This window comes from Arvicanthis niloticus, chromosome 15, assembly GCF_011762505.2.
Source record: "Arvicanthis niloticus isolate mArvNil1 chromosome 15, mArvNil1.pat.X, whole genome shotgun sequence".
NCBI classification, from domain to species: domain Eukaryota; kingdom Metazoa; phylum Chordata; class Mammalia; order Rodentia; family Muridae; genus Arvicanthis; species Arvicanthis niloticus.
The window spans coordinates 68,950,511-68,963,169 of record NC_047672.1 but is presented as its reverse complement, the minus strand read 5'-3'; positions in this window follow the sequence as shown (position 1 = coordinate 68,963,169).

Here is a 12,659-nt window from a genome sequence, read left to right as displayed (position 1 = left end):
GAGATCCAATGCCTTCTTTTGTTGTATCTGAAGACAACAATAGTTAACTCACATATATAAAATAAATAAATCTTTTAAAAAAGGGAATAAGAGAGATTTGTAAAATTTTTGTTACTCAATGTATTCAATTCTTAAGCATAAACTTTGTAAGTGGTAAAATTATATCCCAATTTCAGAAGGCTGGACATCCATACAAGCAATGACAGTTTCATTCTTGCTTCTCTAGTTTGAGTATTGACTCTGGTAGGTTCTAGAATAGACTAGTTCTTTACTGAACACAGAGAAAAAGGTATCTGAACAGAAACATACAAGGGGTGAATATAACTATTCCCCTTCTGTTATCCCTAGCCTGATGTGCTTATAAACAGCCAAACCCTGGCCATCACCTTCTCTCTGTCCCTGGATAGAAGATCATAACTAAGAAAGTCTATGCTGAGTGAAAGAAGTGAGCAGTGATCACCAAATGAGAATAACTCTTCAAGGAGCATGGGGAGTCTGAAGACTTTGTGCACCAAAAGTAGTTTCCTAATCCTCATACTTCCCTCAGAAACAGGCGTTCAGTCACCCCCCTCTGAGCATATCCAGTAGAAGAATGCCTAGAGCATCAAGGGTTTGAATGATACTGGTAATAAATTTCTGATCTTAGAAAAAGGTTAATAATGATTTTCTTTAGGTTTCTGTGTTTGTTCAGATATTAATACTATTGCCAGAGAAATTTCTATTGCAAGTTTACCATATTTCCCATCTACATTTATTTATCTATAGCCTCACTGTACTGCACATATATGGAATGGGGAAAATAACAGCTTTATGAAGCTAGCCAAAAAAAAAAAGGCTAGTTAAAATTTAATTTGAATAAATTTTAAGGGAAATACAAACTGGGAGACCTTGTTTGGCTAACGTATTAAACTGGCTTATTACTAAGTTTTATATTACTCCTTTCTGACTAGTTCATATATTCTCATAATTGTTAAGTACACATACTAAAAATGGAAAAGCATTATAGTTTGGAACAATTAAGAGTTTCTCATACAAAAATAACAAGATGCACCTTGTCATAATCATACACATATGTGGTTAAGTGGTTCAAGAAATGTATAATTTCTAGAGTATTTTATGTAGCTCAGTACACATAAAATCAAAGCAAGCATAAAATTATATCTTAACTAAAAGTTAACCATACATTTATATTTACTAAAATGCATTTATTCATTAGATATCAGCAATTGCTTTGGGCTTTATAAAGTATCAAGATACTATTTTATGTTATTCTCTCAATAAAGCTATATTGAAGTAGTATCTCTTTTAAATTAAAGAATAGGGACAAGCAAGATGGCTCAAACAGATTTCTGTAACATATTCATAAGACATTAGAAGTGGACCCAAACTTATCAATAAGAATAATATGCAATTATCACTTGAACATTGCCATGTGTTTTGACTAATCTAAATGGTTAGACTCCAAAATTCAGGGTGCTGTCAAGATGGTTCAGTGGATAAAGGCATTTGCAGGACACCAGGCCTGTGAACCTGAGTGCTGTCCCTAGAACTGACATGGTGAAAGAAAATAATTGACAATTTCAAGTTGTCCTCTGACCCTCATATGCACTTTCACACATACACAAACATACAACAAATAAACAAATAAGTAGATAAATAATTTAATGAAGTGAGTGATCACAAAACCTTTTTTGAATGAGAAATTTATCTGCTCAACATCTAGCAGCCTGTGACTGGAGGAATGGTAATAACACAATGTGGGGACTCGCCTGCTTCCTCCCTGTTCCATTGCATTAGAACTGCATAGTTTGCAATGCTAAAGCAATCAAAATGGGGAAGTGTGGGGCAGAGGACCATGAAAGGATAGCATAGTTTCTGCTCAAGCACTGGCTAGAGATGGCCGGAGACCTAACAGGTATCCCTGCAAGGAATAGCATGTATTTCTCCATGCTCCCAGACTCTAGGCTTCTGACACGAGGCCAAAGACCTCCATTGATTTGTGCCTTTCAGTCATGTAGGGCAATGCCCCTACCAGCCCCTCCACAGTAGAGGGCATGACTATAGGCCACAGAACCTCAAGAGATCTCCATATTAATGAAATACCTAAAGGCCAGAGGGTGTAGGCAATTAAGCATTCCTTCCCAGACCCTCCTCCTTACAAAAGATATTTAACCTCAGGCCCACCCTGAGGACATGGGGTACAGCTACATCCACTTTCTGCCATGACAATAAACCTTTTAAAACCATAGACTTCCTCATGTCTTTGGGGCCTGCTGTGGAGAACTATAAAGAGGACTTTCAACCAATGAGCTGCTGCCTAATCTCCTGCCACTGAGGCCTGTCAACTCAAGCAAGCTAGCTGAGCCAGCTATGACCCAGTCAAGCAAGTCACAGCGACCAAGAGTCTCACTACCTTGCAGGGCACTGCTGGAGCTTCTCTCCCTCATCCTCTTTGGCTGCTGGCTGGTTCAGCCCATACATCCCCAGCCTCAACTTTACCACAGTTCTCAACTGTGCCTGGGAGCTCAGGAGTCTGAGACCAGTCAATCTCCACATGCTTTCTTGCCTGGGGGTCTCCACCCAAGAGCTCTGCCCCCATGGGTTTCAGACTGAGATCTCCCCACACCCAGAATGGAGCTCGGTGGCTTCATGTAGCCCATCATCGGCCCAGCACAGTGTGGAGTGAACTCAGTCAAATTCCCGCACTTCTGCCTTCCTGAGTCATGGCAGACATGTGGGATCCACAACTCAATCCAATAAAACTCACACCCATGTGTGAGCTACAGCCCCGCAGGGGAGTGACCATCTCAGCACTTAGATAATATGACCACAGAATAACCTAAGCTTTACTTAGGATCTTGTTATTATACAGTGAAGACTAAGAAAACAGTATGTTCTATTACTTAATTGTAAATTTAAAAAACGTATTTGTGTGGACCAAAGGATACATGGATGTGTGTTATTAGAATTTATATGTTGGGAGACTAAGGCTTGTTAGGTGTTCCCAATAGTTTAGCTTTAAGAAGGGGTATTTGATATACATTTAACTAAGGAATCAATCCCAATTATTTTAGTCTTTCTTAGTTATTAACAGGAGCTAAACAAAAGGCTAAAATAGAAGAAATGAACTAGCACATTATACTTCAACTTGTAATCCTGGAAAATACTTAACTGGCTTATGATTGTTCTTATATTCATTTATAAGTGATATTTATGTGTTTATTGATCTAAGCCAATAATAAGAAAAATAATATCATTTACCTTGGTTATAAACTTCATGACACGTACTACATACTGACTACTGGTTTTCACTTAAAATTTCTTAATAAACAATATAAAATATGTGTTAATTTTGTGTGCATGATCATATTCTACTTTAAATACAAGGGGAACAGAAACCATGAATTAAAAACTCTATAATTATGAGAAAGAAAGTGGGGAAAGGAGAGAGGGGACTGGATGGTAGAGAAAGTAAGGAAGAAGAGTTGATGAGGACATTGTGTTGACCTTGGTGTAGAACCGTCATATGCTTCTGTCACACTAGATTATTCCCAGACAGAATACTGCTCAGGTAGTACCCACTCTCTTTTTTTCAGAAATTAAGTTTATTTCATTTTATTTTTATCTATTTTTAATTGGATATCTTCTTTATTTACATTTCAAATGTTATCTTCCCAATCCCTGTCCCATCCTCTCTCCTTCTGCTTCTATGAGGGTGTTCTTCCACCCACCCACTCCCACCCACCTCCACCTCCTCCCCCTTGCATTCCCCTACTGGAGAACCAAGCCTTCATAGGATCAAGGGCAGCTTCTCCCCTTGATGCCCAACATGGCCACCCTCTGCTACATATGTGGCTGGAGTGGGCACTAGCTCCGCACTCAGTACCATAACACCCAGAGGAAGCTCCAGAGGAAACTCGACTCATCTGTGCTCTAACATGCTCAGGATCATAGGTGAGGAGGTCACAGCATCTGCCCAAACACCTAGAGTAACTGGGACCAGCAGGGTCCAGGGAAACAGGAACCCCCGCCCAGCCAGTGGCCTGAGCAGACCTTGGGCACAGCATCAATTCTTAAATAGGGTTGTTGTGTATGTTCCTTCAATAATAAGTATTGATATTTAATAATGAAAGCTAGATGAATTATCCCATGTTGCCTGTGACAGGCACAGTGAAATAAGAATTACCACAGCTATTTAGTACTTTTAAAAGCAGTGTTGTAAGAAATGAAGCTACTCAAAAGAAATCTTGATCAACAGTACCTCATAAAAGTGTCCATTGGAAATGCCTGAAATAACTCTTCCCAAATGCATTTACTTAATGTTTTTTGTAAAGTATAAAACTTTTATCCTTTCACCATGTGGAAAGTTTCAGTGTTTTATTGAATGCATTCCTGTGATCTACAAGTCTTTGACATGAAAGTAATTTTCTTCCTGCTTTTCTGAACTTGGCTCACATAATCAATATAAAAATTGAGACAAAGTGCTAATCAATGATCTGATTTGTGGTGTTCATTAAGAAAAAAGAGGCATCATGATCCAACTTTCAGAGGAAACACAATGTTATAGTACAGAAATTATGGTGAATAATAAAAGCAATAGTCAGCTAATTTATATATTTTGAGGAGGGAGGCCAAAAATAATGAGTACATTAAATCATACGGGATGAGATGGGAAATGGTTTAGCAGGTATAACATTAGCGGTACAAACCTGAACACCAGAGTTTGATAACCCAAACCTAGGTGAAACCTGAGGGCATACACCTGTAATCCCACCAAGAGATTCTTGGACCAGCTACTCTGGAGTATGAAAAACAGAAAAACCTATGAGAAAGACTGGGCATAAGATAAGAAAAGATGCATAAAAGTTGCCCCTTCACCTTTAAATGCACACTGTTGCATTCTTGTGTTGAGGGTCGACTGGGTTCTCATACATTAACTGAGAATTAAAACATTTTGCCATACAGTGTGAGCTGATCTCAGTAATTCTGCAGTTGTGTTTCCTTCTTCCCAGGTGACCTTAAGTCTGTGTCAAGTTCATAGATGAGGCTAGCTATGGTGAAAAGCCAGCCTAGGCAATTTAGTAAAACCACATCTCAATTTTAAAAATAAATAAATAAATAAATAAATAAATAAATAAATAAATAAATTCTTGAAAGGCTTCGGGGTTTAGCTCAATGGCATAGCACTTGCCTAGCATACGGAAGTCAAATGGTTCCATCCCTAGTAATGAAAAATATAGAATAATATAGCCTACAGCTTAATAAAAATTGATTTTATGTATTGCTTCATTCCATAGAGGTCACCTGAACACTTAATATATGATAAGTTGTGAAATTTATAAATACTAGAATGAAATAAATATCTAGTAGAAAATTTAAAAAAAATTAGACCATGACTACATGGTCTAAGAAATTTAAATTGCCATTAACAGAAGATTAAAGATTGTGAAAGAAGTAAGTTAGTGTGAAGAGGACAAGGATCTTCTTCGATATGAAGAATGTAAAATGTCTTTTGAGTATCTAGGTGAGAATTTTCTTTCAGAATTTATATTTAGAGGGCTCACAGGATGACTCAGCAGGTAAAAACATTTCTCTCAAGAGCCACAAGGTGAACAAAGACAGAAGCTTCCTAAAGTTATCCTCATTATCCTCCGACTTCCATAAGCTAACCATGCATGCACCTCCATGTGCATGTGAGTGTGTGTGTGTGTGTGTGTGTGTGTGTGTGTGTGTGTGTGTGATTTTCTCCAAGAGAGTAAAAGAGTTTTTTCTGTGCAGTCAGAGAGTCAGAGGAAGGAAAAGGAAGGCAACGTGGTTTCCCAGCTTGTGCAGGGGCTGAGCAGGGGTTCTAGCCTTAACAGTATCCTTGGCTCAAAGTTTTCATAGCCTCAGCTCCAATCCTCAGGTATTTACAGCCTCGGTTTCTACATCTTTTCTTCTCTTCGATTTCGATTTCTTCCTTCAACTATGCAGCAATCTTCTAATGTTACAGTCCAGAATTTGGGCATTTCAGCAGTTAGTTCTCCATATCAGGACAAACTTCAGTTGGTCACTGAAACTCTTCAACCATCTCCATAATCTCAGGGACTCACTTACTCACTTCGAAACCAAGTCACCCTGCCCTACCCATGATAAAGATCACAGTAAGCAAAGACAGCACACAGGAGAAGCCTTTGTTAGGGCTACATGTTGAAATACTAGGGAGAAATGTACAGGAAACGTCTCCCAAACTAAGCCACTAAGCCAGGAAATCTGCTTGCTGACATCGTTTAGAAAGGAGCATAGCATATTTGTGCTCAGCTGGAAGTTCCACAAACACAGTACGATTTCTAAGCCTAGAACCATAGACCCCACATAAAGATCCATTTACAAGGACATATAGGCACAATAAATGAAATGAGCTGGAGATCTCTGAGGTTGGTCATGAATAACATTTTCTGGGACTCATAGAGGCTGAAGCAGCTGTAGCTGCAACAAGGCCTTGCTACGCAGAAGCTGTGACCTCAGCAACAGCTGGGTTTACAGTGAGGAATGTATTTTCATCAAATAATCCATGTTTGTAGCAGCTGTGAAACCACCATGAAGGTTTGGCATCCCCGGGTGAGGGGCTGTCTTCATCCCGGCTTCCTATCAAGCACAGGACACAAAGCTGAAGGCTGTCAATGAATCAGATGAGCTAGACCCACATCTGGGTGCTCTTAAAGAGCGTGCTTACAAAGGGGCTTACAATAAAGACCTGACTTTAACCTTGGCATTCTTTTGTTAAATATTTTCTTTATTTACATTTCAAATGTTATCTTCTTTCAGTGCTAAATTGTCCTGCTCCAAAACCTTCAGGTGAGTCAACTTCTTCAGATTTGATTTGCCTCAATGTCATGATATTAAGAAAATGCATCATCAAGGACACACATGTCTGGGTTATAAAAATAAATTAGAGAAAAGAACAAAAATACAAATATTCAATAAGAAAAGGAAGACCCATTCAGAAGTATGTATTTCCCTGAAAGATAAATTTAAAATATGTATATAATTTATAATTTTTAAAAAATTTGTTTACTTTATGTATATAAATATTTGCCTACATATGTTTATCTGTGCACTATATAAATGTCTGGTGTACGCAGAGGTCAGAAAAAGGCATTGCATCCTCTGGAACTGTAGTTACAAATGGTTGCAAGCCACTAAGTAGATGCTGAGGTCCAAACTTGTATCTTCCATAAGAGGAGCAAGTACTCATAACTACTGAGCCATCTCTCCACCATGAAATTTAAAATATGTTTTAGAAAGAATAGACTAAATAGTTGCTCATACATATGAAGGCTGAGTATCACTCCCTGGTTTTAGCAGTCTGGAGAAAATTTAAAGCCTGTTGAATTTATTAATTCAACTGGAATTATTTTTTATCAAAATAAAAAGACAAGCAGTATAGCTCGCCCACAAATACTGTGAGAACATGTAGTACAAGAAACTTGGCTTAGGAGTAAAGGAGTTCTGTGGTTTTGTTGTTTATTGGAAGAAACAGTGATGCCTTTGGAGACTGATATAAATCAAAGAATAAAGGTGATGAGGAATGATACAGTTCAGCTGCAGTCATTAAGAAGGGTCGGTATAGAAACAAATGTGATATAGAAACTTAAGATTCTTTCATTATTGCTTTAAATTCCTAAGTGAAGTTAAGTCAGATTCAAATAGGAGAGCTCTGGGGAGAGTTTAAAAGAAGCCCATAGGTGAGAGAATGAACCAAAGCAATGGAGAGGATGTAAGAGCCAGCAATAGTGTGCTTTAGGGTTTCTAATGCTGTGAAGAAACACCATGACCAAGAAAACCCTTATAAAGGACATTTAATTGGGGCTCACTTACAGTTTCAGGGGTTCAGTCCATTATCATCATAGCAGGAAGCATGGGAACATGCAGGCAGATATGGTGCTGGAGAAGGAGCTGAGAGTTTTGCATTTTGATCCAAAAGCAGTCAGGAGAACACTGACTCCCCAAGGAGGTAGGAGATGGGTCTCAAAGCCTACTCCCACAGTGATACACTTCCTCCAGCAAGGCCATACCTCCTCAACCAAGGCTACAGCTCCTAATAGTGTCACTCCCTAAGGGCCAAGCATTCACACACATAATTATTTGGAGGCCAAACTTATTCAAACCAACATATTGTCCAATGAACAATGTGGATCTCACTCCACATTTCTCTCCAGCTATGTTTAACTACTGGAACACAGTGAAGAAGAGTTTGACTTGATCTGTCTTTTTTCTCAGAGTATGAAAACACACGTGTAGAGGTAGGAGGTATAAAGAGAATGACTGTGATTGAGTGTAGAATTTCAACCATGTATAAAGCAAAGAAAATAAGAGGAGACAACAGATAGGAGATTTCACATGAGACATGATTATGTTTTGGGGGAGAATTTTAAAATTAATAGAATTTGCTGGAAAAAGAGGGTTTTGGCATAAAGGACTACTATGTTGATGTAGGTCTCACATCACAGAACTGATTGCTATATGCCATTGTAACTGAAGTGACTGAAGTTTTAAGTCTATAATAAAACATCAAGAATAAGGTTTAATATAAATAAGAATAGTTTGCATAAAATGGAATGTAACTGGAGAAAAGGATACTTAGAGTCCAGAGAACACTGAGGCGACACAGAATTAAACCAGAAATGTTGGAGAGAGCAACAATGAACCTCAATTCAAATTATCAAGAAATGAGGAAATTGTTGAGGTCAATAGATAAAACAAACAATAAGAGTAGAGGGCAGAAGGTAGAATTCTTATCAAGGAAAGTAAGATAGGAGAGAAAGCAAGTGAATGGCCTGAAAAGGTCACTTAAGGTCAAGCAGACACTCCTGGGACTATTCTAGGCTCTATAGCCCTCAGTGTACAAGAAATCAGTGTTTAAGCTTGTCACTGAAAAGACAGGGAAGTGCTGAGGAGAGTAAAGAAAGAGAAGCAGTACATATAACATGATACAAAGTCAGAATTAAGAACAGAGTAAGTAGAATTCAGGAGGAAGAAGGAGATACTAAGGTATCAGGATTGAGACCTGAGCACTGAGGTAATCTGCAGCAGGAAAGAGACAATAGCCAAACTGGAGACACAGTAAAAATTTGGAAATACTTTATTTTTAATTGTTTTTTAAAAGTAAAATCTTTTTAAACATATTGTGGTTTTATTTCTCCTAACACTGTAAGAGACTTAAAGAAAAATGTTAGACATTCTTGAATTTACATCATGATAATTAGAACTAAACAAGATTATGACATTTAAAATCTCATGCATTTGAAAAATAATTTAAGATGTGTTGTCAACAAACTACTTGTTTGCAGGTAAAATTATTGTTTACTTCAATGCTTTGTGTGATTAAGCAGAGGATGTACTATCTATTTCCACAGAAATCTGCAGAGTTATCATCTGCCAAATGGGAAAGCACTTAGGGGGCATGATTAAGAGTTACACTGAGAGGTAGCTCATTGTTTTTATAAATATGCTATGCAAATTAAGCATCCAAAAGTATATATGCCTTTCCTTGCAAAAGCAGTATTTTCTCACTTTCATTTGTAAAACAAAGGTTATGGTTCAGAGACCAGAGAACTGGTTGAGCAGTTAAGAACATCTGCTGCTTTTGCAGAGGACCCAGGTTTGGTTCCCAGCACCCAAGACAGGCAGCTCAGACCACCTGTACATCAAGTTCCAGACAATCCAACACTCACTTCTGGCCTCCATAAGCAACTACGCCACTCAGACACACACATGCCTATTAAATACTAAATAAATCTCTTTTAAAACAGAATCTCTTCTCAAGCCACTGAGCAATCTGCAAGTCACTCTTCTCCAAATTACATGTATATTAATAACAATATATGGCTTTATAATCTTATAGATGGCTACAAACTCAGTGAGCTCTGTTTAAAATGTTCCATTCTCCAATGTAAATGAAAATTTTCAGTGTAGCAGCCAGAGGCGTTGCCACCAATCAACTATTCATACTAATTGAATTTTTAAGTGGAAATTCCTGCATAGTCTAATGAGAATAATGTGCTAAAACAGTCATTGAACTTCCCATACAGACAGGCTTCTCAGGACAAAGGCCCAGATCCCTCAGAGTCCAGTACTCCAGGTCTTATAGTCAGTACTGTGCACAGCAGTTCCACTCAGCAAGCTTCTGCTCTGCACTTTGTGTTAGAGAGAATTTGAAAAAGAAAAACAGAGCCCCACTTTCTGTATTTTATTAGTGCGATTTATATTTTATCTAGCTACTTCAGAGCATAAATGCTACAACACTGATACCATACTCATTTTCAATTGTTAAATTTATGATGAATGATTTATTTATAATGTTGGGAAATACATTTTTAATAGTAAAAACATATCCCTTTAAAGATTGTAAAATATATTGTTTATTACCCTATAGAGACAGATCTAGCAGCAAGCATCACAAAAATATATAAACACATAATCCCATATATTGTATTAACCATTCTGTGCTTTATGTATAACAGACAAACTCTGGGCCATGGAGTGTTCTCTAATGGAAAGCTGTAAGGACATCTTAACAAAACCTAAGGGAAAACGTGTATTCACGCAGCATTGGTAACACTGAAACACTTTGTATCCAGTACAAACTGTTTTAGGGACCCTGTTTATTAACTGGCTGAAATTACATGTTAGTATAGTCCTAGATAAATCTCAACATGATTACTTTGAAACTACTGTGTTAGGCAAAAAAGGTGCAAACACTAAAATGTCCAGAAGGCAGTGCTAGGAGATGTAGAACAAGAAACAGTCCAACAGAGTCCTTACAAAAGTGCTGTTGGAGTGGAGGAGAAGTGGTGATTACTTTCAAGTAGGTCAGTGGTTTTCAACCTGTGTGTCTTGAATTCTTTGGTGATATATCAACCCTTTCACAGGGGTCAGTCACACATCAAATATCCTGAATATTAGATATTTACATTATTATTCATAACAGCAGCAAAATTACAGTATGAAATATCAATGCAATAATTGTATGATTATGGGTCACCTCAACATGGAAAGTCACTCATATTAAAAGTTTGCAGTGCTGGGCAGTGGTGGTGCATGCCTTTAATACCAGCACTAGGGAGGCAGAGGCAGATGGATTTCTGAGTTTGAGGCCAGCCTGGTCTACAGAGTGAGTTCCAGGACAGCCAGGGCTACACAGAGAAACCTTGTCTCGAAAAACCAAAAAAAAAAAAAAAAAAAAAAAAAAAAAAAAAAAAAAAAAAAAAAAAAAAAAAAAGTTTGCAGCATTAGAAAGGTGGACATTGACTGACGTAGACAATTTTCAGTGGACTCTATTGTTGAGGCCCACACTCTGCCTCTATCCCGAGCCCCTTCCAAGTCCCCTTCGCCTGCGAAAAAGACACCTGAGGCAGTGTTCGGGTAGTTACTACAGCGAGGCTTTATTCTTATATCAGCTGAAGCGGAAGACACCAAGCCCGGAAAAGGCACTGCTTATATGCACCCTAGAGTGGCGTGTTCACTTCTGATTGGCTGTTCACTCATCACCCCATATTACACCCTGGGATGGGCAGTGATTTGGCGCGCTTTTGCCTTTTCCACCTGCACAGTTAGTTGTTTACTTGTGGGAGCAATGGATGTCCGCGCCATCTTGTAATGGCAAATGCTGTCACGCTCACCGCGGCTCCTAACATCTCCCCCTTTCAATTTTATTAAGATGGAACAGCCTTTTGCCTATCAAGCACGGCACCAACTCAGTGAGGGAAAGCAGAGGCCTGATCCCCTGTGCAAAATGAGATATTGTAATGGGTTTCTTCTCTTGTCGTCGTGCAATGAGTAATACTTCCCATACCCATCTCGATGCCTTTTTGTCGGGGAAAGGGAGCCTCCACTCTGGAGTGCCTGGCGGCCGTCCGTGCGCGGAGAGGAAGTTTTGGCATCAAACCTTTGTGCAATCAGGCATACTTTCGGGAAATCTATCCACACTCGTGGAACATTCCCTATCGAGTACCCACTCACAAACACCTCTAAATATTCAGGTATCACAGTTATTCAGGCAAGGGCTGGCTAGACTTAGACCTCTCATCGACCCAGTGCAATGGGCTGAACCCTTGTGGTGCATCGACTGAGGGTCTCAGTCATCAGTTACTTTCTTATCATAGATAGCCAAATTTCAGGGGAAGATCCTTGCTCCAAGGCTACGAGTGCTTGGGCGATAACGGCCTTGTCACATTTTTGTTAGGCTCTGAGCTTTCAGACCAACCATAACATGAACACTAATCCACAACGTAGGGCTGCACCAAACAGGCCTCTCCTCACCCTTTAAGAAAGAAAGAAAAGGCAGAGGTAAGCCAAGAAGTAAAGTCACTAAGGGCAACAGGGTCCACTTATGTTCCAATAAGGCTCGAAATCCAGATCTGCAATCGCTGCTGCATCTGGTCCAGCTCCCTAGTCCAATTCCCTTGTAAATAAGCAGAAAGATTATGGCTTTGAATAAATGTATCATTCATAAATCTCAGAGGTGTAATACATAGATGTGGGGTTGCTGACACGCAGCTCATGTGAACCACATCCGTGAGCTGCTCCACATGGGCTTGGAGCAAATCAGCTCTCTGATTGACCAACAGAATGTCTGATGCCAAGTGTGCATCCACTTTCTGTAGAGTGGTCAAAGC